The sequence below is a fragment of the Cyprinus carpio genome, chromosome B24 (assembly GCF_018340385.1).
Source record: "Cyprinus carpio isolate SPL01 chromosome B24, ASM1834038v1, whole genome shotgun sequence".
Lineage (NCBI taxonomy): Eukaryota > Metazoa > Chordata > Actinopteri > Cypriniformes > Cyprinidae > Cyprinus > Cyprinus carpio.
Genome location: NC_056620.1, coordinates 15,043,352 through 15,068,825, shown reverse-complemented (window position 1 = coordinate 15,068,825; position 25,474 = coordinate 15,043,352). Strand labels below are relative to the sequence as shown.

General features: G+C 39.8%; 1 protein-coding gene across 6 annotated transcripts in view; it reads left to right on the top strand.

The window, feature by feature from the left end:
- LOC109055814 (zinc finger homeobox protein 4-like) overlaps positions 1 to 25,474 on the top strand; it is a 163,652-nt gene that overhangs the window by 43,816 nt on the left and 94,362 nt on the right. For 2 of the 6 annotated variants that reach the window (XM_042751730.1, XM_042751725.1), the window contains exon 1: positions 7,749 to 10,763. The exons of 1 other annotated variant lie outside the window; for it this stretch is intronic. The gene's annotated coding sequence lies outside the window, so the exon portion shown is untranslated. 3 more of the 6 variants (XM_042751727.1, XM_042751726.1, XM_042751729.1) reach the window with 3 other exon arrangements.

Sequence of the window (25,474 nt, the reverse complement as noted above, 5' to 3'; positions counted from 1 at the left end):
CAGCCTACGCCTTCCACCACGAGTAAAAGCTGTAGTTCAACTAGCTTAAATACCTCTCAGTCGATGGTGAATTTAAAATCAACCCGTGTGACATGAGCAATTAGCACACACTGCAAACAAATAGCAGAGGATGACTTTTAATTCACGAATGCCAGTGATAACTGTCGTACGCTTGGCTGGACGACCTTTTTGCTAAAAAATATTTGCTTTAGTGCTCATAAACAACTTTGTCATTTCTTGCTGTCTCCTGAGCCGAAATGTAGACTGTCACAAAAGGTGCATTCATTGAAAAAAGAAAAAAAGGAGAAGAATCCCTGCTGCTCGCTTCCAGAATTAAATTATTTTTAAATGCAGCTTATACATTTTACATGACCTGTGCTTCCTACTCCTCTCTCTCCTTCTCTCTCTCTCTCGCTCTCCTCTTTTTTTTCTCTTTTGAAGAGCACAAATGGGGGAGTCAGGATGTGAACCCCAGGAATCACAGACTTGCTAAAAGTTACCCGCTCGGGCCTTCTCATACGCCGCTCCTGTCCGAACCCACCTGAAAGCCCCTGACCTGCTGATTTACCCCTAGTAAAACCTGGCGGACTGATCCGCCTCCCCCCGTCTTGAAAGGACTCGGCGTTGCCCTGCAGAAAAGACAGGACTGCCAGTCGACGCTGCAGACACACAAAGGCAGGTGTGGTAGGCGAACGGCTCGTGTGTTTGTGTTCGAATACTGCGGTTTGCTTTCTGTGCCATTTCTGTTTGTCTGGGTTTCTCAGTCCCTGTACTGTGAGGGTGTGTGTATGTGAGTGTGTGTCTGTCTCTCTCTCTCTCTACAGTCTCCCACTGAGTGTGTGTGTGTGTGTCTGGGGTTTAATGCCAGCAGGATAAAAAGGAGGCTTTGCAGACTAAGGTTTGATGTGCTGTTTGTCTTGGTTTGCCTCTCGCTGAGTATTGTGGGGTGGTTCTTTTGGATTTATCTGCCTTTCCTCTGTTCCCTCCTGTCGAGGAAAGGCAGAGCAGACGGAATACGGTCCCGGGACATTTAATCTTTAGGGAATTTCATGGCAGTTAGTGCTTGTCATCGATGGAGTCAGATGTAAAATACTGGTGTAGTTCTATGAGTGTTTCGGACGTATCAGAGGCCAGATTTCCGAACGGCGTAACACGTTATCTTCCCGTTCAGAAGATGAAACAGCTTTGGCTCTTTTGGGAGCTTTGAAGCTGAAGATTTTAAGGCTTTTGTGCCTTGTATCTGTTATGTTTATTTGGACCATATGTGTTAGCGTGTGTGGGTGAGTGTTGTTTACATGTGCGTTCGGTGTATACGTGTGGACGTACGGATGTGCGCGGTGGAATTTCTGCAGAAATTTCCCCAGGTCTCTTTTTGCCGTGTTTTTTATTGCCATTGAATGTCAGGGAAGTAATCAAACCCATCAGGTCAGTCGGGTCTCAGTCCACTGACAGGCGTACAGTCAGGGGCATTCATTTCCAGAGCGCAGCTGCTTCCACACTCTGACACGACTGTGTTAGTCCAAACCCTGCGTCTTTAAAGCCTTGTCCAAACATATTTTAATGTGGTTCATATATTTTTAGGCTAGGTCGGACTGTGTGACGTTATAAAGTTTATGATCTGACAGATGGCATTTTTCTTATTTAAAATGATTTATTTGGCTAAATGCATCTTACAGGACTTGTATTAAATAAATGGATCGATGGTAAACGTAAATGCAAAAAATAAAAAGCACAAAAAACATTTTTATAATTTGCCCCTGCCTTTTTGAATCTGTACGAAATGCAGGTTAATACAGAAAATCATTTGTTAAATAGAATAATCCCCCCTCCTTCCAGAGATGACTCTTAGGCCTTCATAAGTGAGCTTTAATATTTTGACAAGCTGTTCAATCAGATGTTTTAAGAACATTAAATGTGGCAGGCTGTCTGTTCCCCTGGTTTCTATGAATTGGTGTGTTTTCTGTCTTTCGTGACCCATTTTCCTTTGTTCTGTGTATAAACGTAACCAAGACACACGTAACCCCTCCTGAATGATGTCGAGAAGGATTAGACCAGGACCGGGCCCTGACAGACATGCTCATGGAACAGTAAAAGTCGCCTATTCGACAAAACGCCTTTCCACTCCTGCATTCTCAAATAGTTTGAAATACAGTTGATTATTTTGATGACCAATTACAGTATATATACTGTACTGCCTTATTAAATGCGAACTATAAGTGAACCTGCTTCTTTGCACACATAAATCAGTCTTTATTCAGTGCATGAATATTATTTTCTAGGTGTGAAGTTTTTATGATTTTTTTTGTCCCTGTGTATTGTGTAGGGCATATGACTATAGAGAAATTTATATACTGTACCTCATATAAATTCAAAGACATTTTAATAGCTCGACAGCTTAAAATGTTGTGATTTTTCTAGTCCTATGAAAAGAGTGATAAATAAAAATAATAAATTACTGTAATAATAAATAATTAATAAATTACTATAAATGCGATCATTTAATAATTACATGGATAAATGCAGTAATTTTTCATATGCTACGATTTTGTCATTGTTCAGGTACACTCCTGTCAATCATTTAGATTTCTTTCATTGTATTTTTCTACAGCAGCACTAATGTATTGGATAGTTGTGATATCGGATTACAGTCTGAGAAACGTATTAAAATATTTTAAATGAAATTATGTAAGTTTTTTGATTAATTATTATTGTTTTAACATGTATACTCTGTGACCCCCATTAATAGCAACAGTAACAGTAACAGTCAAACTGAACATGCATATCGGATTTATGTGCATTTTCTGTGTGCATGCATTGTATGCGTGTATGTATTTAAGTGTATATGTGCAACCTATATGATGCACCCCAATTCCCACAGACAATAGGCTCCCTCCCCACCTCTCTGCATTCTCTCATCTCTCTCTCTCCCAGAGACACAATCTGCACCACAAGCTCTGTTCTGAGCCCGAGCAGGTTGCTGTCAGTTTAAAAATGACTGTAATAAAAGTGACCATGAAGATGGATTTTGTGATTTTGCGTTTCTAATCAGTCATCTGTGAAGAGGACTTTTGCTTTGATTCAGCAGTGCCCTGACAGGTCAGATTGATAGTGCACAGGGGATAAAAAAGAAGAAGAAGGAGGAGAAGAAGGAGAAGAAGAAGGTTATTAACTGTCTTCCCATTAAAGTTGGGGATCTGGGTCTGTGGCCAGTGAGACAGGCGTGATTTAAGCGGAAACCTCTCTCAGGTGAGAGGAGAGGGAGTGTCATTGTCCAGTCTCACTCCTCACACTTCTGCACCAGCAGATTAGACTCAAATTATCTCCTCTGCAGCCCTGGCGGCGAGAGAGAAGCCCCTCACAGTGCATGAATGACTGCTTGCATGCATATGGAGTATAAATGTAATCTTATGGCCGATGAGCAGGACGATACAAAACAGAAACCCTCTATTTAAATGCCTTTGCTATTATATAGTACCTTAATGTATTTAAAATATATATATTTAATATTTAAATTATACACTCACACACACACACACACACACACACACACATATATATATATATTTATTTATTTAAGAATAGAATATCTGTTATTTTATACAATAATATATTTTATTATTTTTATTTCTAACTCTCATTCACTCTACAGGCTAGGTGCAACTCTGCTAATAAATGCGTTGCTTGAAAATTATTCTAAAAACATGAGCATGAAAGACAGCGCTGGCAGGAGAGACATATCGCAAATGAATTCAAATCGCACAATGTGTTTTGTGCATCTGACATATCATAGGAAGAAATCAAAGCACAGAAATTGCTCGCTTTAGAAACCCCAGCGAAGGGCTGTCAGCACCTCCTCAACATCAGCGCTTTCAAACAAAGCTCACGGACGGGCGCTTACCTTATGCATGACAATCCATCGACTCCCTTTAACCAATCCACAATCACCTTCATACACCTCCAGCGCGAAGAGGAGACACGCAGATTTTATTAACCCCCCACCACCACCCCTTTTTCCAAGTGTCCTTAGTGCTGCCACTAGTGAAATATCAGTGCAAACAGACTCCAGCCTTTTTCTGAGACACCAAGGAGTCGTTCTCAGCTGTCTGGCCCACGGGTGCATTTTAAATGTGAAAAAGCCTGAGATTCTCGTCCATGGGGTTCTGAGCCGCCAGCTGACTGTTCACAAACCAGCACCGCTACACACGATCCTGCCATAACCACCAAACATAGCAGAGATTTTCCAGGAGAAACATAAACACATGAATAGTTTGCTTAATTGATGTTTTAGGTGAGTTTTTCCCCTAGTGGGACAAGCTTGAGGCCTGTTAAATATGATATAATAGACTATGATCTATAAATCAATCAGTAAGCCTTACTGATTATTATGATCAATAAGCAATCTGTCTGGCTAATCAGTTTATCTGACACTTAGGCATATGCAGATTGTTTTTAAATGACTATATTTTCACTGACCTCATTTGTTTCATTATGGGATTGAATCACTTTGCTCTAGTTTAATAATTTGCTGTTGATCTTAGGTATATTTATATAGAAATACAAAAAAAAAAAAAAAAGCTTTACCATTTAGCCGTTGATGTCTGATGCATCCTGACATTTTGTTTTTTGACTGAATGCATGTAATTTGAGAGTGTGAAATGGATGTTATACAACAATCAAAAACATTGTCTTATTATTCAAATGAGTCTGTGTTTTGACAGATTAGTTAATTTGTTTGGCTAATTGGAATGTAATTCACTAAAGAATGCTGATTAATTATGTAGATCCACACAAAGCATTTGATACACACTTTCCCTAGGGTGAAAATATCACATACAAATATCAATAATTGTTGTATGCAGCTTTATGCATTAATTATTTCAATTTATGCAGTGCCTTGTGACTTTTGACATCATAATTTGTATTTTTGTTTAATAAAACAAGGATTCAAAATAATTTATCATCTCATTCATGCATTCCCTAAAATGTACAGTAATTGATATGTGTACTCATTTAATAAATGAGTCATTAATATTTAAGAGTGATATTTTATTCACAAATGTAATCCCATCCGTAATGCACACACTATTCTGACATGAAACAATACCCTGTTTCTCCTTTTTCTCATAGGCAAAATTCAAGCCACTTGGCCAAGTTGACTGCGTTATCATCCAGTTTGGCTGATGGGTTTAGAATCTGTCATGTTGCCATGGTTTTGCTCTCTTGCCTTTCCTGTGCTGACCAATGGTAACCAGGTAATCCGCTAAATAGAATGCACCACTACGTATGGGGGAGAGGCAGAAGAAAACATCTAGCCATGTTAAAGACTCATTTGAACAGGGAAAGCTGGAAATGCAATTATCTAGCACAAAAAGACAAATAATTTAATAAAGTTCATAAGAAGAAAAGCACAGTTTCTTCTCTGCTTTGGAGCATTAGCCATAACCCAGTGAAATATACACTCTCCTGAACAGGGGCGATGGCTCGAACTGATATGTGTTCTGAATGATTCTGGTTTTAGTGTTTAAGTGCAGCCCGCTCAGTAGGTGCTCTGGTCCTGCGGGCTTAAAATCACAGAATAGGGAGGGTCTCAGTGGCTTTTCAGTTACAAACAGCAGGCTCATTTGTAATTATAATTAATTATCTCATTATTGATTGTGTCATTGATTAGATCATTGGAATGATTTTGCATGCTTAATCATCTTAATCCACGGATTTAAAAAAAAATAGCAATAATTATTTACTTCGAAATAAATTGCAATTATTTTTATTGTTTACATTTAAAAAAAAATGATAATAACATTCATTAATAATTATATTATAAATTAGTTATAAATAATTTAAATTTATTTAGGCTAAATCGTTAGTGAGTTTTCATTTATTATTATTTATTTGTTTTACACCAAAAATGATACTTGAAAAGATAAATCTCATATTCAGATGATATACCGTAATTAATAAACAAAACAGACGGCTATACATTAAGGGGCTCAGCAGATGGAGAATCTCCTGCTTTAGGATAGATGGCAGGAGATGCAACTCCTGCCCGTTTGTCTATTAAAGAAGGATCAACAATGAAAACCTCCGCACCACGAGGAGCAAAGGGCCAAGTGGGAGGGGGCAGTGGGGGTGAATGGACTCAAAGAGAGGACCAAGTGTGTCTCTGAGAGTGTAGTTTAGTGTACATTTCCCGATGAGATCGACCAGCCAACTGAAGTCACTTTTCAACCAACCATTTCCCCCTCTCAAACGTCTCGCTAAATAGTCCACAGTCATTCTCATTGATTTTCTTTATCAAATAAACAGAATGGCACCGCGTGCCTGGCCGCCTCCCTCATCCTTGATCCCGGGACCCAGCAGCTGGGAGCACGTGTAATTTTACCACATCTAAACAGTAACATTCTAATGATCATATTGACGGCTGTCATTAAAACTCTCTAGTTTCAGCGCGGTGCATCATTTAGCGTGCCAATTAATTATTTTATATCTTTATTTCATAGTGAAATAGGTAGGCGAAAATATTCAGATTTATCTCGCATAGCCTATTTTTTAACACTAAACCTTTTTTATATAGCCCACACATTGCATATTGTTGTTAGCAAATGTTATTGTTTTGTATTTTTCTAATGTAATAAATAGAGTTTAATCGCTTGTTTATGTTCTTACTGCTCTCTGCCACTTCGTTTTGTTTCTCATGAAAGGTGAAAGTCGTGCTGATACCGGTCTCATGTCGTATATGGATTTTCGTTTATATAATCGATCGAAATGTCCCAATACATTGATCGAAAGTCCAGTGTTTTGCAAACAAGCATTTGTGAATCTCGATTTTACGTTGCCAGTAATTTTGCCACGACGTTGTTTACAGATTGTTCACGCAATCTTGTGTTTGTTTGTGTTATACATAAAAGCAAATTAATAGCATATTAACTATAGCTATACGAACGCGCAAAAGCATTGTGCGAGGCACTTCTTGCTCTTTTTGAAAATCGCAACAACGTTCTAATTGTTCAAATCATTCTGAATGACATGTCATTGCGGTATATGAAATTAAAGTTAGATAAGTCCGCATTGAGGGAGGCTGCACCCAATCCCCAACTTATTTCCCATTTTGTGTTCCAGCATCACCGCACTCCGCTCTTTTCAATGACAATGTGCCAAATCTAGGCATTTTCAAAAGAGTTTCCATATGCTATAAGCGGAGCTTGTCATCAGAGAGACATTGGACACCGGGATGCCCTTTTATACCAAAGGTACACGCGATTTATTTTCTTTTTAGCTGGCGTTTATAAACAAAAGATGTGAATATATGATGCTACAGAAAATATATTTTAAACCGATTGCACATGAAATATGTCGCTTTAATGTAACTGTCATTTTTAAAAGACAAAAGAGAGCTGATCGGATAGCCTAGGCTACAGATGGCGGAGATTTTTTTCTTTCTTGTTTTTGTGGTGGATGTTAAGCTTTTTCTTGATTTTAAGAGAGAACTGTGAGATTCCAGTGTGGGACATGTTTGAAACGATTTGACTTTTAGGGGAAATTACATCGGTAGTCTATCTTTTGACTTTGAAATAAATAATCTTGTGGCGTAGTTTGTACTTTTATGGCTATTTTGTTGTTGTTGTTGTTTATTCTCAGTGTGATCAATTTTGTGTACACCTTTGCGACTTTACCAAATAGTGCCATGAAAAGCGATTTCATAGCTAATTAGTTCTGTTTTAAATACATTAAGATGTTTTCGTTTTGATAATGCATGTTCGGCTACGTTTGTTATATTGCACGGAGATTTTCCCGTCTTCCACAAATATTGAAAACTTTCTTGAAGTGTGTGTGTGAGAGAGAGTTGATAATTTTTAATGGGACTTAATTCTCCGTTAGCAAAGCATTTTGGACAGTGTTTTATGTGGCTACAAAGGGTCAGTTACTGTCAAAACGTGACCTCTCAGACCCCAGAGGGCGCCAGGCGGTTTGGACAAACCTTTCATTTGTGGGGCAGGACAGTCATTCACTCATTCGGTACGAGCAAAGAACCGAGAAAGAAGCCTTGAAGTCATTGTTAGACATAGTACGTTTTAGAAAGACAATTATAAGAAATCACAGGTCGCGAATTGAATGATGATTGCTTTATTGACATTTCACTTAAATCAATATTCATGCAGCTTTTGATACGAAAATGTCATAAAAAAAGAGAAAAAAGCTTGTGATATTGTTTATATATCCATATAGCTGAAAATGAAGAAAATACATTGAAATATAACAATAAACAAACAGGCTAATCGCCAATGATAAATGTTAGTCATTGTACACTACACGCTAGCTTTTACTAAACAAAAGATAATAATAATAAAATATATATATATATAAAAAGGGTAAATATTTGTTCATTTCAAAAACATACTGCGACAAAATACAATATTTAATTCATTTAAGATTAAATAATACGCAAACAAATTGATGTTAGTCAGATAGCCTGAGAGAAAGAAGAGCAGAAAGTACGAGGGTGGACACGAGCACATTTGAAAGTGCTACAGACTAAGATGAGCACTATATCAGCCACGCAGCTTCCACTTTCTCCATTCCACAGCCCAAAACAGTTCAAAAGACAGCACAACTCTTATAACTACGCTAAATGTATCCGTCAAAGTATACTTGCATAAGAGGTGAGACCTTTAAATCAATAGTTTTAAAGTCCTCCGCGGTGAGCAGCAGAAATACAGTCGTCAGTGGCTGGCAAATAACCTTTACTCCGCCGCATTTGCTTTGCGTTTATATGAAGGTAAAATCTGTAGCTCTCCGTGTCCTATTGCGAGCTCGTTTCGGTCTTGTTTCTGTTCTCTCGTTCATCCTGCCGAAGCACCACTTGGGTCTGGCAGGCATGAGTCCCCCGAGGACTAGAAACAGTGGATCAGGGGTGAAGAAGTAACGCCTCTGTTGACCACCTCTCGCCCATCCAAAGACCCACAGTAGACGTGCCAATCCAAGGGCTCGTGTTTTACTGCAAAGACAGCTCCGGTATAGCATCCTTATCGTGCGATCCGGAAACAGAGCCTCGCTCAATTCAACCCTTTCGATTTTTTCATAAAGGACTGCCGATCTTTTGATTTTCTTCACGATTAACATGTTGTCGGGTCTCCTTTCAAAGGCGACATTTTAGGAGATCCAAAACTGGCTATAATCAATCGGAGCATTTGCATGTTTTAATATGAATTAAACGCCCGATGAGTGAAATAGAAGGATGTAAAGTTCATAAGCCAAAGCCAGGCATAGGTTACTATGGGCTTTAATTCCGAGGCCCATATACTGTCAAGTAGTGTACTTTTTGAGGTTTATTTTGAACACTCTTGTCGATAAATATTCTGCGAATTATTATTTGAATCTAATTTAACGTTACATATAATTTTTGTTTGCAAAAGAAACGCGTAGTTCTAAAATGTGCCATTAAATATCTCTCATAAAAGCAAAATGATATTCACATCTGCATGTTCTCTTACAATACAATACACGAGGCTATAATACAGTAACTTAAAATAATTTTAAATACATAGCATTTACAACTGATACGATTTGTCCATTTAATCTGCTCAGATATTGAAATGTCACGCGGATAACAGTTCATAATAATCAACACCTGTACAGTAGGCTATTTATGTTTTTCTCATGTTTTCTCTTCATTTGCGTTGCATTTCATTCTTTCTTTTTAGTTGCTACTGTACTATGGGAATAGCAAAAATTGCCATTTCAGTCGTGTTGTTTTCTAATATAATTTAAAATATATATATTTATTCCCTACAATGCAAACGGATGTTATTGGAACACTAGTGTCCAAATGCATATTTCTGCTTTTCGAAATCTGTAGCTACATTTTCATAAATCGAAGTGTCTCGAGTGATTCATTATTTCTATCTTTAACAAAAAATATCGAGGAGGAAGCATTGCAAAAAGTACATGATATTTAGGCCGACTGCATTACAAACAAAATCAGATTTAATCTTATTTTTTATAACAGCATGCAGACTTAATATTTTAAAACTGCCATACTGTAATACTTGTCTTGAACATTTCTGAATTTATTTTGGTTAAAAAAAATAAATAAACAGCTTTGATTACAGGTATGACTCAAAAAGTACAAAAAATCTCTCATTGTCCCACAAAATGTTCCAGGCCGTTACAGGACGTCTTGCCCACCGAAAAAGATTTTCCCCCTATTAGATCATTTTAGGAATCTGGCTCGTACAGCCCTTCGGCTCTCCAAGTTGAAACGGCGCGTCATTTGCAATGTGGAGACTGTTGATCACCTCACTAATTACGTCTCTCTTTCTGCCTCGCGCTCTCTCACCCTCCCTCGCGCGCTCACTCCTCTCTCTCTCTCTCTCTCTCTCTCTCTCTCATTCCCAGAGTGCATATCGAGAATAGACACACAAAGACATGCGCACTCAACTTAATCAGCCATTTTTTTAAACAGGGCTAAAACGATAATAATTAGCAGAATAAAGACATATCGGATTTTCATTTCCTTACCTCCTTTCCCTTACCCCTCCACAACCGAAACTGCTAGGCAGTCGTCGACACATCTTTTACACAACCGGACCCAAAGGATCGCCTCTTACTGTAGTATTTACGTTTTTTCCAATAAAGTTGGAGGATTATTGTTACTTTTTTTTCCTTTTTATCCTTTTTGTTACATACTTGCGCTACCATTGGATGTGATTTTCTTCAGAAAAAGTAAATATCAAGAGAAGAAGCGGAGGGAACTGCGGGGGAAGAAAGTAAGTTTTTTTTTCCTTCAACTTTTATTGAGTAACGTTAGTTGGTGTTAAATTTAGGTCGACTATTGATTTTCTTTCGCGACTAGTTCTGCCGTATCTGCGATATTCCGCTGTCGGATTACGGCTTTATATGATATAATTTCGACAAATGTCAGCCTAAATATTTTCCTCTTAATTTGTAAAACAGTCGTTTTGCCGAACAGCCGCGAACTGTCAGGCGATGTTGTCCTACCGTATCTACCGTAAATCTTTTCCAGACTCCATTTCGTTTGTTTTGCAAGCAAACCGCCGTAACTGTTAAGTTTCGCTCTATTTTCTACCAATATTCGCTGATACGGAGTAATAAAAAGTGGACAGATTTGTACACTCGCGGCTGTTGTGTTCGCCTCAGGAGTTGGACTCGCCTCATCACAGCAAACGCTAAACAGCAGGGCTTCCTTACATTTGACCAAATTGCGTACCTTACATCTCAAATTATACACGCCATAACATTTTATAAAACATCTGTTCGAAAAGGTAACGTGTCGAGAACCGCAAATGTATCCTGTAACGGTAAGAAAGGCGAAGGCTACGTTTTGACACGACGACGCAAGTCGCTCCGGACCGGTGTTTTCCGTCATGTGTCTTGAGATAGACTCAAAAGATGGACAGTTCTCCTCAGATAACTAAAATATGCTTCTTCGTGTATTTATGTTACCTGCAACGTAAAAGAGTCTGTCCACGCTGCGGCTCGGATGATGGTAACGATAGGAGGGATTGAACTCAAACAGCAGCCGAGGGTCTCTCTTCTGCTATATCCCAGACTCCTTCGTGTCTGTGGAAGACGTAAAAAAACGGAATAAAAAGGACCGAAATCATTCTTATTTTCATCAGAAAGCCCATTCCGTGTTTAAACTACTCGTCTCTTCTGTCTTGCACGTAAGTTTCCTTCTCTTCTCCTTTCAATCCCTTTACGTTTTCCTGAGAGAATTGTCCCCGAGTTTATAGTAAGGTCGGTAGATTCTTAAAGTTGAGAGTTTTCGGGTTTTTGTGGTAAAACGTTAACATTGGCATTGAAGACCGTGGCATGTGTGTGAGCGCTTGGCTTTTGGGTTGATGGTGAGTGTGAGACAGAGTCTTGGCTCCGATTGGAACGCGACAGTGACAAGGGCATCGATCGCTTCCATTGAGAGCACAGAAAAAACACAGGCAGTGGGGAGGCAGAGCACAGAGCCGCGGTGTGTATCGCCGTGTGTCTGCGCTCTCTAAACCAGCAGATTTTCACTGTCTGGATCTCCTTGTTTTGTAGGATTTTCAAATTGTTTTTACCGTTGGCAGCATGTTTGCTTGTTTGTGTATTAAATGAGCCTCGTTTGATTTTTCTACGTTAGACATTGTGGATTTGTACGCTTTTTGTATTAATACGATCCTTTGTGGATACCTGGATTTGTTTGCAAATTGGAATTGCACAGGAATTGCATCTATTTTTTTATTGGATTCGTTTTTCATTAAAATAGTTTTCTTTTTTTTATTTAGATTATTTTTTGTTACAGTAATAACACGATTATTATTATTATTATTATGTACATATTTATGTTTTGTATGTAAAAGTGTTTTTTCTATTTTCGTATTAAATCTATATTTTTTCAGCTTGAATTATTTTTATTTCTATTGAAGAATAAAAGGCTGTGTTCCATTCAGCAATTTTGTTGCTGTGTGATAGCAACTGTTGTGTAAAAATCTTATTTTTAAAAATGTTGTGTCTGAGATCTGCTGTTACAGAAAGAGACACAAAAGGTTTAGAAAAGATGTGGTTCAGTGCATTCGGTTGCATTAATGTAATTAGAAATGTTCATTTAAATGGAGACGTTTTATGGGACCACAAGGCATCTGGATCTATTAAGCGTGCTTTGATTTAATATCAGATGTGTTTTGCGTTTTTGTGTCCACATAATTTCGTACAGTGCATAGATTGATTCGAGGCAGCACAGAAATCATGAAGCCAACGCGAGGAGCCTTTAATAACTCTTGAGACATGTTCTGCAGTAAGATTGGCTGAGGCTTCTCCTAGGGTCGACAATGTGTCATTTCCATGAAGCCAAATTGCCCACTGCCTATATGATATTAATGTGCAAATCAATATTTCAGGGATTAAATTTCCCTTCTTCATTTTTTATGGTTTCTACCTCAATAAGTCTCAAGTCTAATAGAAGAGGCTGGATGATTTAAAATCTGCCTCTGCGGAGTGGCTTGCTACAAGCCTATCACAGTGTTCTGCTGTTCAGTACCGAAACTCCTATGGCAACGCGCAGAGGTTGACTGCCACTGCTTTGTGACATTAAGACACCCAATTTGGCTAAAAGGCTGAGAGATGACTGCGTGTTCGGTTGAATGCTAATACGTGGTTATCCCGTATATTGATAGTTGTAAAAGAGAAGCCCCATTCAAACACACACACAAACTCATGTTTGCACACACATGCAGGTAGAGACACACACATTCATAATATATGCACAAATTTGACAGCATCCATCTAAAAAAATAAAAAAATAAAATCACAAGACCAGTGATCACTGATGGTATCAGTTTCTCCCCAAAGTGCTGCAATATTCCATTTTTTTTCTGTGAAGGCCTTGTACGGGGTTAAACAGGGAAATACGGGTTCTATTTTCGAATGTGGTGATATGAACCATTTAGAGCACCAAGAGCTTCAATTCACCGGAGCACGGCTTGTTATTTCATTGCAGTCGTGGAAATTCGTTGTTGGTCAGCAATACTGAGAAGAAGCAGGAAAGATTTTTTTTCCCAGTCCTCTGAGCTTACTGCTGTCTATCATTAGGTGTTTGTTTTTTATTCATCTCGCACCATCTGGGCTACGCTTCACAGAGCGGCATGAATTTCATATGTGATAGAACATTTTTTTTCCATTTGGTCTCATCTTAAACCTTTGAACAGACCAATTTAATTTCGCCGGCACAGAAGGAAAAAAATGTACATGGTGCAGGACAAAGGCCTTTTTAATCTTGCTGCGACTGTATGATTTCCTTTAAGTTTCCCTGTCTGTTACGATTTCAAAAGCTTAATGTCGTTGCGATAAGATATTGTCCATTTTTTTCCGCTGTCATTTTCTTGAAGAATTGCTTCTGAATTTTACATCAAGAACTTATTTTAGCTCTTTTTGTATTTTATGTACTCAATTGCCAGTGCTTGTTGTGGTTTTCTGAGCACATTAACTGTTTAATAACCTCTGTGTGTGCACTCCTCATAGATAACATTGGGAAAACGCTCACATTGTTGTTAGAGAAACTATAGGGCTTTTGTTGTGGGCCCAACTGAATTTGGTTCGGAGGATGCAGTACTTGCCCCGGTCCGCAGAGCAGTGGGTGGAAAGCTGAGAAGTCAGGAGCTGGCTTAATGTATTAAGGGGGGCCTTTTTGTGTCAGCCCCGAGGCATTTCTGAGGCAGAAAGAGCCTCCCCTGCTTAGAGGCTTTCTGAAGGGTTAAACACTTGGATGGGGTTCAAGCTCCATAGCGCCTAGGGAAAGGATATTTGAATATGTACAAGTTTCATGTAATTAGGACTTAATTTTATTAACATATGCAAATTGTTAACGCAGAGGTTTGTTCAGCTGGTGAAGATCAGCTGAGCACAAACGGCTCATTGTTCCTGGGGCAAATAATGGATTTGGAGTCGGACAGTGGCAACGCATAACCAGCTATCTAATTTAAGTCGTACCATGGCGAAATTTCATTAGTAGCCATGGAGATGGGGTTAATTGTGCTGACTAATGGCCCTGACTACGGCGGTGGCCCCCAAAAAACAGCAAAAGCACGGTGGCTTACTTAATCTGCCTCGCGATAACACTTGTTTAGACGTTTAGACGTTTCCCTCATGTGGGAATTTGCATATGCAAATCCAGGGTCTTCCTGATCTCATTCGTCATGTCGGGCTGTCAAACGTGCAGAAAGACAATGAAAGCAAGAGCGAAGGCTGTTGCTGCCCTCACCACAGAATGGGCAGCATTATTCAGGCCGACAACATTCTTTCATAATTTGTTTCTGATTAATAGACCAGACTGAGGCTCGTTCTGTTCGGGGCTTTTTGCAAAGAGAAGGTCAGGTCAGAAAGAGTTTCCACAGCAACTAAAGATCTATTCTTTTCCCTTTGGCTAATTAAATCACATTCTTAAGGCCTCTCCACTTTTTTTTTGAGGAGAGTGGAAGAGGAGGAAAAAAAATACTGTCGCAGATAATCTCTAGTTTCCTTCAGCTATAGATGGAGGAAGCATGGTGCAGTGCTAGTTCTCCTGAAGTAATCCTGTTTTTTGACAGAAATGTAAACTGATATAATTGCTTTTCAGGAAAGGGAATGCAGGATTTGTACAAGTGTAAAAAGCATCGGAAAAGGATTAGCATTTTTTTGCATAATGCACAGCAGCTTTGAATGGGGCACTGAATGGTTGACTGAGTGACTTAGATGAAAGCGACATGGAAACGGTGCCTTCTCGTCCTTTCTTTCCAGGCCCTGCTTGTCCCCAAAGATGTTTGTCGAGGACTTGAGACAACAGGCACAGGCTTCATATTCCTGAAGCCTCCCAAGATGCCTGCAGATTTTGCCATCATGTGAAGTAATATGTATGATAATGGTGTCTCTCAACTGGTAAATAGCAGCCCGTATGCTTTATTCAGTAGCGTTCAGGCACAATAACAGAGCTAGGGAGTGGATTCTGCAGAGATGGGATTTCTTTTTTCCTCCAGTGTCAATCTCAGTTTAAACAGGAAAGGTTTTGATTGAACGCTAGAAATACTTCTTACTTTTTATTTCTTTTTGTTCTTTTACAGTCCTCAATATAAACAGGAACGGTTTTGAACGAGAACACTAGGAATATGTTTGTAATCCTTTTGTTAAAACATTCCAAGCCTGAAATTTTATGTGTGCTTGTGCGTGTGTGAAAAATAAAATGCTTAATACGGCACTCATATATTATAGATGAGGTGTTTTGGAGGACAGTCTGATTCTAGCTCTAGTTTTTTGTTTTGGGGGGAAGGTGCCGGTGTGACGTGAGCACCGCTTCCGTGATCTCAGCGTCACTGACATTGCGGTCTGTTAAATGAACGCGAGCTGCCGCCAGAGAGGTTTTTTTTTTTCCGTGTTTTGTTGTGTTCTGTGAGGCCTTGATCATCTTTCACTGACCTTTTATAGACTAGAGCTATCCTTTCATATGCAAATGATTAAGGGAAAGGAATTGTAGCCGGGATAAGTGCTCACAGGTTATCACGAACAAAACGATTATTCTTCTTTTCTCTTCTGTTTCTTTTTTCCGACCATTCCAGGGGTGAAAAGCAAGTAGCTTTGAGTCGATTGTGAAAGGTGGCAATGTCAGTCTTTTTAACCCCAGCACCAAAGAAAAGGATACACCGTGGATGACGCTTCACGTCTGTTCATTTCAAACAAGGCTCGCTGTTAGACAAGTCATGCTTTAGTGTCTGGTTGAATCAGGCGTGTACTGACAAGCTCGACCAGATGTTGATGTGGGCCCGGTTGCCAAGTGAAACTTGTATGCTGTGGATTGTCCCCCTTTCCACCCCCACCGGCCCTCGAGATCTCCTTACTCCGCAGCTTGGATGTAGTTAAAACGTCTCTTCCTCTTCCGCGACTTACACGGTGTTCCTACCGATGTGTGCGAACACATGACTGATGAGGACATGGACATTTCAAACAATCGTAAGGGTTGTTATGAGAAGGACTTGTTATCGTGAGGAAATGTAATTTTTGTCCTCATTGAGAACTTTCATTTTTGAGCGCAGTTATCTAAATGTTTTTGTTGCTCTTGGTCCTCTGCCAGTCAGGATTACATTACTTTTACTGTCAGCTTGCGTCTCATCGGAGAAGGGGATTTTTCCCCTTCGTATTCTCAGGCCTTCTTTGGTTTTTTGTGACGCCTTCGCTACAGGATATTAAAAAAGGGGGAAAAAAACAAATCTAACTAAAGAAACGTTTAGCCATTTCACTGGAAAAAGCAGTCATGTATGGAAATCAACAGAATAGACCAAATATTAAAGCAACAATTCAGGTTAAAGAAGAAGAAGAGCATGGCATTTAGCTTATGTAAACGCAGCTGTGTCCATATAGCCATTCCTGAGCCTGTGAACGCACTGGTTGCGTTTTGACTTCACAAGTTTTCAGGTACATATGTAGTCACTGTTGCAGAGACTTTTAGCAGCTAAAGATCGAAAGGCCTCCGCTATGTGATAATTTTTGGTCAGGTGGCAGGTAAAAACGAGCTGTTCTTCTCTATGAGACTTAGGAGTTTTACATAAAAATATTTTGAATCTATTGTAAAATTATATTTTAGCATTTGACTGTCTGTCTCGGTTTTCAAAGCAGCTGAGATACCGTGCGACGAGATAATCTCATGTGAAGATTTGTGTCTCTTTAGATCACAGCAACCAAGTATGCATTAAATATCATACAGAGGGATTGTCATATTGCCTCAGCTGTTGTAAAGCACCTTAATTCATGTCCAAGTACAATTATTTGGGGAAAGGTTGAGCTTAACTGTGACATCCTCTTCCTGTTTCTCCCTACATATGTAGATAAAACTTTATAGGAGCTCCATTCAGACAGATGTACACTCAAAAATGGTACGCACCCTCGTTGCCGATCTCAGCTGGATAACAAGCCCATTATTAGTCGTCAAGAGAGGGATGAGACCATAATTGAATATGTATGACCGGTAGTGCCTTATGTAAACAGATAAATGAGAGCCTGCCCTCATGAATATTCATGCCGCTTAGTTCATCTGGCCCTGTGATGAGGATATTAACATGACTGTTCCACCTGTGTGTATCTGTATGAAGAAAAAGAGCAGTTTTCCAGACATGACACTGGCCCAGTGTTTGTGTTAGTCCAGAGGCTGAGCAAGAGAAGTCCCCGGAGAAGTATTTGGTTAATGCTAGACTTCTCATATCCTGTCTCGCTCTGGTCTGGCATGTGTGTTGGAATCATCTTTAATTATTTGCTTTAAAGGGGGTTAGACTTTCCATCAGTGCAGATGAGTGGCATGGACTGAAGGCTGGTTTTGTGTGTCTGCGCTTGAGCTCCCGGTGTGGGTCATCGTCTTTTTAGTTTTAATGACGTGTAGCAACAGAACGAGATTAAATGCGCAGCTAGTGGAGCTCATGTTAGAGAATCGTGGTCACAAAATAAAATGAACAAAGTATTGGATTGAGCCAAGAGAAAAAAGATAATGGTGTCGTCTGTATTTTGGGCTTTTGAAGAAACAACTATTTTCTGCTTCACCTTATGCTCGTTTTTTTTTTTTTTGGAGGGAGATTTCTTTTAGTTTTATGTGGAGACAATAGGGAGCCCTGCTTGCCATGCCCATAACCATTTAAGTTATGGACAATCAAAGAAAGTGTAATAAAAAAGACCTATGGAACGCGTATGAAAAAACCATTAAGGAAAATTGAGGTCCTTTGGGGTGTTTCATATAAAATCAAATCAGAGCCCTTTGCGAAGATCAAGCGATGCATATGAACGGCAGACTGGAGGGCTGTTAAATATGACGATGGATGGGGGCTCGACGAATATTTGAGAAAGCCAGATTATTTTCCATTTAATGCCTGCGAGTCTGTGAGATTTGTTGAATCAAATGTATATGTGCCATTTCATGTGCTCGCATCTGGGCTTTGCATTTCAAAACACTCCCTCACCACAGCTTTATGCTTATTACTGCATGGCATTTGATAGCAAAACAAATCATTCTTCCCCCTGACTATTACCATTCAGAGCTGTAGGTATAATGTGTTTTCTTTGCTTTAATTAGTTGGCGGTTATGCTGATCCAGAGTTTGTTTTCTCATCTAGGTTGTCATTGACCTTAAAATACCCCCAGTGTCTTGTTGAGGCCTTAGCGATCTGAAAAGCATAACACAATGTGGCCTTCCCCGCTGCAGCGCGCTGATAATGTTACAGCCGGGCCAAAGCGGCCCATATAGGCTTTCAAATGGCGTAAGTGGCAATAACCACAGACTCTTTTAATGTTTCTCTTCATTAGCGCTGCTCACGGATATTTTTTCGGTCTCTTGCCCTTTTCATCTGAGAAAGAAACAATTTTTGGCTCCCTTATAATATGCCATTAAATTAATGATTTTTTTTAATGAGTCAAAAAAAGGATTAATCATTTTACTACGCGCGTCATTTTGTCTGGTGATTGTAGGAAGCAGACGGAGCTACGTGACTGCCAAATTCGTCGAAATTAACTTTTGAAAATTGAATCGGTAGTTTGCGTGACATTCCGTTTATTTGATAATGGAATATTGTGGCCCTAATTTCAGCTCATTCTAATTACATCTGACAGTTGTTTGTTTGGAGTGAAATCCAATTAAAGTGTACACTTTTCAAGCGGAATACTCCGGTTCCTCCTTAAAGAAATAATGACCCCATGATGGCTCTGAAAATAAATGTTTTTTTGTGGGCATACAAGGGTAAACTCGCAACAGCTGTCAGAACAGAGTTTGTTTAAAAAGCAAATGCCTTTGGTCTAAAGTTCATTTGGAGAACTCTCTAATTAAATATAGGCCCAAACCTTAAGTTAATTAGTAATTCTCTGGCTCCAGAAATTAGGGAGATCTGGAGCACGATCTCTCATGCTGCCATATAAAGTCATTAGGGCCTGCACGGGAGAACTTAGTTAGCAGTAATTCATGCTTTAATAGATTGTTTGACATGTTTTGTGAAATTCCTGCGTGAAGAAAGCTCGTGTTAGCGCATAGCTAGCGGCACTGGAATGCATGCAGGGATACCTGGCCTGTGATTATGTTTATAATACTAGATAATTACAGGACCAGCAGGCTGGATGCTCTGTCTTTACTGAGCAGCTTGAACTTTAAACTTTTATTGTTTCTCTGGGAAAATGACAGCACGGAAAGGTCAAAATCTGCGAACGAAAAAACGGGCTCTCGTTCCAAATGGCGCCTGCTTACCGCTCCCGGCCCACGAGGTAGCGTGTCAAAACATTCATCAGGTTGAAGTTAGTTAACAGAGGATGACCGTAGAAATATAACACCTGTCTAACAGGCTTAACGGGGTATATTTTTAGATGGCTCGTTAAACGGTGAATTCACCCCCCTCCCATGTGTTTTTTGGAGGTGAAATATGTGGCCTGTGTTTGACTTTGTGTGTGTGTGTGTGTGTGTGTGTGTGTTTGGTCCTCACCCCCATCATTGCAATGTAAGCCATGTTTGTAGGCCTTATTTGAAAGCAGCGAACACAAAGCGTGTGATTACATGAGCGTCACTCATTCGGACAACTTCGATTGCAGGACTGACGTTTTTAATTCCGGTTTGTTTATTTTTATGTATTGGAAGGGGGCAGTGCTTTCAAACAGATGTGCGTAAAACTACGATTTATGTAACTGGTAAGCACTTTCATATTGTATGTATTGTACTCCACAAGAACATGTTTGACCAGTAGATTAATATTTATTTAGCACAGGGAAATCAAGGGATTAGTCAGTCATCATTTTAACTCTAATCCTGCTCGGCAAAAACTAGACAAAGAGGGTGATTACTGAACACGGACTGGCAAAGCTACAATTAGATTCTCTGCTTTTCTTGTTGAGAACGGGAAAAAACACTCAGTATACACACAAAGGGAAAATGCTCTGAACTTTTCTCCCCCTCCTGCGAAGAGAAAAAAAGCAAAGCAGAAAGCAAACATATTCATCACTCGTGCTTGTGTGGACAGCAGAAAGATCACGAGATGAATTCACGTCAAGCCAGTGAATCAGAGAAAACAACTCTAATTTTAGTCAGTGCCTCCTCTGAGAAATGTGCGTTTCTAGTGAGTCGGTGTGTGTTTAGTCATATTCTCTGTCAGTGCCTGTGCATGTTTGTATTTGTTTGTGTGCCATTACTATAAAGAGGAAACAGCATATCTGCTTTACTAATTAAGCCGTAAGACTCACCAGGGGCGACACATTGATTTGCATCTGGCTTATTTCTCTTAGCAAAACACACACAGCAAATATTCCTGATGGGTCTCAGGTGGGCAAACGTGTGTGGTTGTCTCTGCGACGCTCTCTAAGTTAACTGTGAAGTTAACTTTGCAGAGCTGAAGCGAGAGAGAGAGAGGTGGGGTTAAAGAGATGATCTGCTGTGTCACGTGGACACGGGCACCAGAGAAGATGTGAAACCAGATGTGGGGTGAAAAAAAGGCTAAAGAGGAAGACTAGTGGGGAACCTGCCAGCATACGTTCCCCTTTCCCCTCCTTCTCTTTTTCTCAGTTGAAAAAGAATGTTAATGATTTTTTTCGCCCCCCTGCGCTCCTCCAGAGACACAGCCTCATTGTTTGTCGCGAGGACCTTTTCTTTCAAACTTAATTACCTTCTCCCCTTTTTTCGGTGACTTGGACTGAAAGTTTGCACTGTGTCGAGAGAGGTCGTCACACATTCTTTTTACGCTCCTTTTCATTAATCCGGGGTGTGCAGGCATTTTTTCTCAGTGTTGGGACGGTAGGGGTGGGTAATGGAAGAGCCTCGGAATGATCCGCAGGAAGCTTAAAGCCGGTTAATGCAGTATAATAGTCTGGACATAGACTGGCCTTTGTTTGTGTGGTTCATTTTGAATCAGGCGTAATTAACTCCAGAGTGTTTCCAGATTGCCAGCGAGGAGAAATTGCAGCCTTCTCTGCTTTGAATTGAGAAAAGACATTAGCTATGTAGATTATGTTTCCCTTTGATACCGGCCTCTCCTGTTAAAAGTTTTCGAATGGGAGAGGGAGTCGTATAAACCCAGGCACTCTTTTTTCCCCCCTCATTTAAAGGGTCTTTTTGAAGTAATTTTGTATGTAAAACTTATGTCACGTGATACATTTTTTTTCTTTTCTTTCGTTTTTAGTATTAAAAGATTTTAAAGATTTAAAAACTGGAACTTTTTTCATACTTAACTTGTTTTGTGCTTCAAATTGTTTGACTTTTCTGTTAAACGCCAGCCACAGAAAGGTAATTTGTACAACAGCTAAATAGACGTCTTTTTGCTGATGTGGATTTGCCACACCCGACAGTAATGATATGTTGCATATTGAAAATGAGGCCCTTAAATGTGGTTATGGCACAGGGGAGATATCCTGCTTCTACTGTTACACCTCTGGGCATCGACGGGGTCGGGAAAAGGCTTTGTGAAAAAAGGGTCATGCAAAACCGCTTTTTTCCCCCCACTCCTTTTCTCTCTCCCCTTTGCAATTCTCTCTCTTTTTTGGACTTAAACAAGAAAGAATTAAGCCTCCCGGTGTCCTTGGAGGCCAGAGAAGCTCTTGATGTTTGGATAATACCACTTTGATGGATTTTTCATCAGTTCTTTCTGCATGGCAACAAATAAACAAGTATAATTAGACTTGTGAAGGCCCATTCATGCCTTTGTTAGGATTAGATATATGTGCAGTTTGCATGCTGTGACTCTCCTTTGTCTTTCCCTAACTCACTATGACATTTTGATAGAGGATTTGGTGTTGAGAAAAGCCCCAGCAGAGGCTGGGGTGACCTTTCCTAAATCGGATATAATTCGGAGGCGTTTTACCTATTTTTCCTGTTTTTTTTCTTTCGCACTCGTATAGCGGTTCCACTTCAGTAACACGTGACACATATGTGCACGCTAACGTTTAATGTTTGTCTGTGTCTCAAAAAAAAGGACGACCTGAAAAACTATTTAGGGAAGAAAGGGTGATGAAATCCTTTTTCTTTGGGGAGGGGGGGGTGGGTGGGGGGGGGGGCAGGTTGGTTGGATCAGAAGGAGTCTTAGCACTCGGGTAAACCTAGAATTCCTACTCCATTATTCCCGTCTCTTGATCAGATCACATTCTTTTTAATCACTTCACAGGCAGCGTCTCCACAGAGAACCCGAGAGAGAAGCAGAGACAGTCTTAATTAAAAAACAGAGGTTGAAACACTGTTTGCCATCTTTTTCTTCGAATGGGAACGGGAGCCATTTCCATGCAATGAGATCTGTCCTCATTGTTTTGAGAGAGCGTTCTTTCAGTTCCAAGAAAAAGAGCTTAGTGTTTTTTTTTTCTTTTTCTTTTTGTAGCCTTTGCTTTTTAGACCGAATAGAAGGAGGGAAAGTAAGACAAGGGAGAAAAGCTGTTTCACAGTTAAGTTACAACACGTTGGAGGAAATGTAGAACGGTATATAGAAAAAGGTGTTAACAGGAAAAATGCAGTCAAAAAGAACACAGAGCCCCTTTTAATAGCAAAGTACGTACTTAAGACAAGTTTCTGTTTTTGGGGTGGAAAAGAGAGTATGTTAACAATTGAGATTGAGCTGGTTTGAAGAAAGACGCCTGCATGTGAACCTTTTAAATTCATTCTTGTCAGGCATCTTGAGCGCTTGAGGATGTCTGGATAATATGCAGTGTCTTGCTGTAACAAACAGGGATTTATATATTTATTTTTGTGAGAAGAAATTGATGGACACACTTAAGTTACCGGGCTGATTGTCAATGAAACGTCTTCTGATGCGAAATATCAATATGAAAGCTAGAGGTGCTCTCAGCATCCCTGGATACTTGCCTCATATCAAAACAAGTGTAGCTGTGAGCTGTTTAGCTCTTTTGTGCCTTGCTTTATAATTCATAGGCATGTAATGATTCACATGCATAGCCAAAAATGTAGAGACACAGGCAAATCCAGAGGAGGCATCTCTCTCAGCACTTCAAGTGTCAAGAAATGCATAATTCATCTCAAACTGCGCGTTTTATGTCCGGACCCACATTAACTGATGTTGTGTGTTAGGATCCGAAGGAAAGCAACAAACACGCACAGTTGCACACAAAATCTCTGCATAAATTAAATTTTTCTGCTACCTGAAAGAAAGAAAAAAGGGAATGAGGAAGCCGGTTGTATAATTACAGATTCCATATTGTATTTGATACCTTTTAAAGGCTGAATTCAAACAGAAACAAATCACAGGCAGCCGCTGACAAGGTAGACACATGAGGGAGAGTGTGTGTTTTGTGAAGGTTGCTTGTTTTATGATGTGCAGTGGGTTTTGTGTTAACGTCGTTGGAATGTTGTGTGCGGCTCACACACTCACCCAGCGCCCACAGGCCCTGGAGGCACAGCTGCTGGCTCTGTGATCTTACACCGGGAGATGCAGAAATTATCACAGGAGAACACTGTAATCTAGTCCTCGCTTCCCTGCCAAACGTGTGTTTTTGGAGACGTACATTCCTCTCGGCTTGCATAAACGACCCCCCGCCAAACTTCGCCACTGCACACATACACAGACACACCTTTTTCTTTTCTTGTGTGAAGCTAATTCTAATAGGTGCTAATTTTGCACTAATTGCTGAACGGTTTTGCTCTTAGGGCATTTGGGAGCAATCTCTTTATTTTCTTCAGCAGTGCATTGTGCAGATCACCCCCACCATTTGTTTATTATACAATTTAATTTTCACTTCATTAATGTGATAGCTTATCTGCATTTTCTAGCAGAAGTATCCTAATTCTTTACTTCTGTGCATTTCCTTGTTGAGAATATACTTGATTTGAATAGTAAAATGTATATTTTCTGTGTGTAATATTCATATGATATCCCAAATGTATTTATCCAAGGCTTCATTTAAATGAATGATTTGCTTTGTATCAAAATAGGTATCTGGAAAAAAAGTGATTTGCAAATAGCTATGTGGAGAGGGCATGTTGTTTAATTTTGCATCATCTTTTTAACCTTGTTTGCATTTGGGAAAAAAAGTGCTTTTCCAAATTGCATTGTGTTCAATAAGCTATTATCAGGTTTCCTATATTCTTGAGAATAATTAGAAAATAAAGCCTGGCACAACAGACAGGGCTGCCGTTTTAAAATTCTGGGTCTGTCTTGAGTGTATTTCATTTTAATTGAAAGCACAGCAGTTGCAAGCCCGTCATTGTTGGCCTTCACCACAAATCTCTACCTCTTCTACACACAGATATCACCCTGAAAATTTGGAGCAGCTGGGTTTCTCTTTGCTCTCTGGGCCTCATTCGCAGAGCCTGGGCATGGAAGGCACATACGCTTTGGATCCAACTCTATTTCAGCGTCCAAGCTTAGTCCCAGTCTTTGAATCTGCATTGCCAGCCTTGAGAATAAATTGTCTATGGTCCAAGAAGAAAAAAATATGATTGAATGGTTTTCATCAGCAAGGTGCACGTATGATTTGTGAAAGCCAGGAGAGACCCTGATTGAGGCAGTGACGGTTGGGAGATGGGCAGCCATCCAGGATAGATAACATCGCGATGGTATTTCAAATGGTGTGCTTTATGTGCTTGGGTTTTTGTGGGCTGCCAAGGATGAAAAATGAAAAACAAAAAAAGTGAAAAGAAATTGCGAGATGGCCCTCCCGGGGTGACTGGACTGGGTGTGCTAAATATTAATTTGAGTTTGAGGTGATTGTCGGAGAGGCCAAAGCGTGGGCTAGAATTTGGATGGCTGCTTAATCAGGGCTTGTTAGATACCTGCTGGGGGATCTCTCAGAGGGAAGATTTGGTATAAGCTGATTTACTGAGTAACATAGGAACCAAAGAGATACCGCCTCTCTCTGCCAAAGTGGTCATGATTTGAATGTGGTGGTCCATCCCGCTTTTCTTTGCTTATTGTAATTATGTTGCAATGTGTGGGAGTGGTCTGATTTTAAGGGGAGTGCTGCATGTGCTATTGAAAAAGTCTCATACTTAAACCTCTTTTTTAACAAGTGA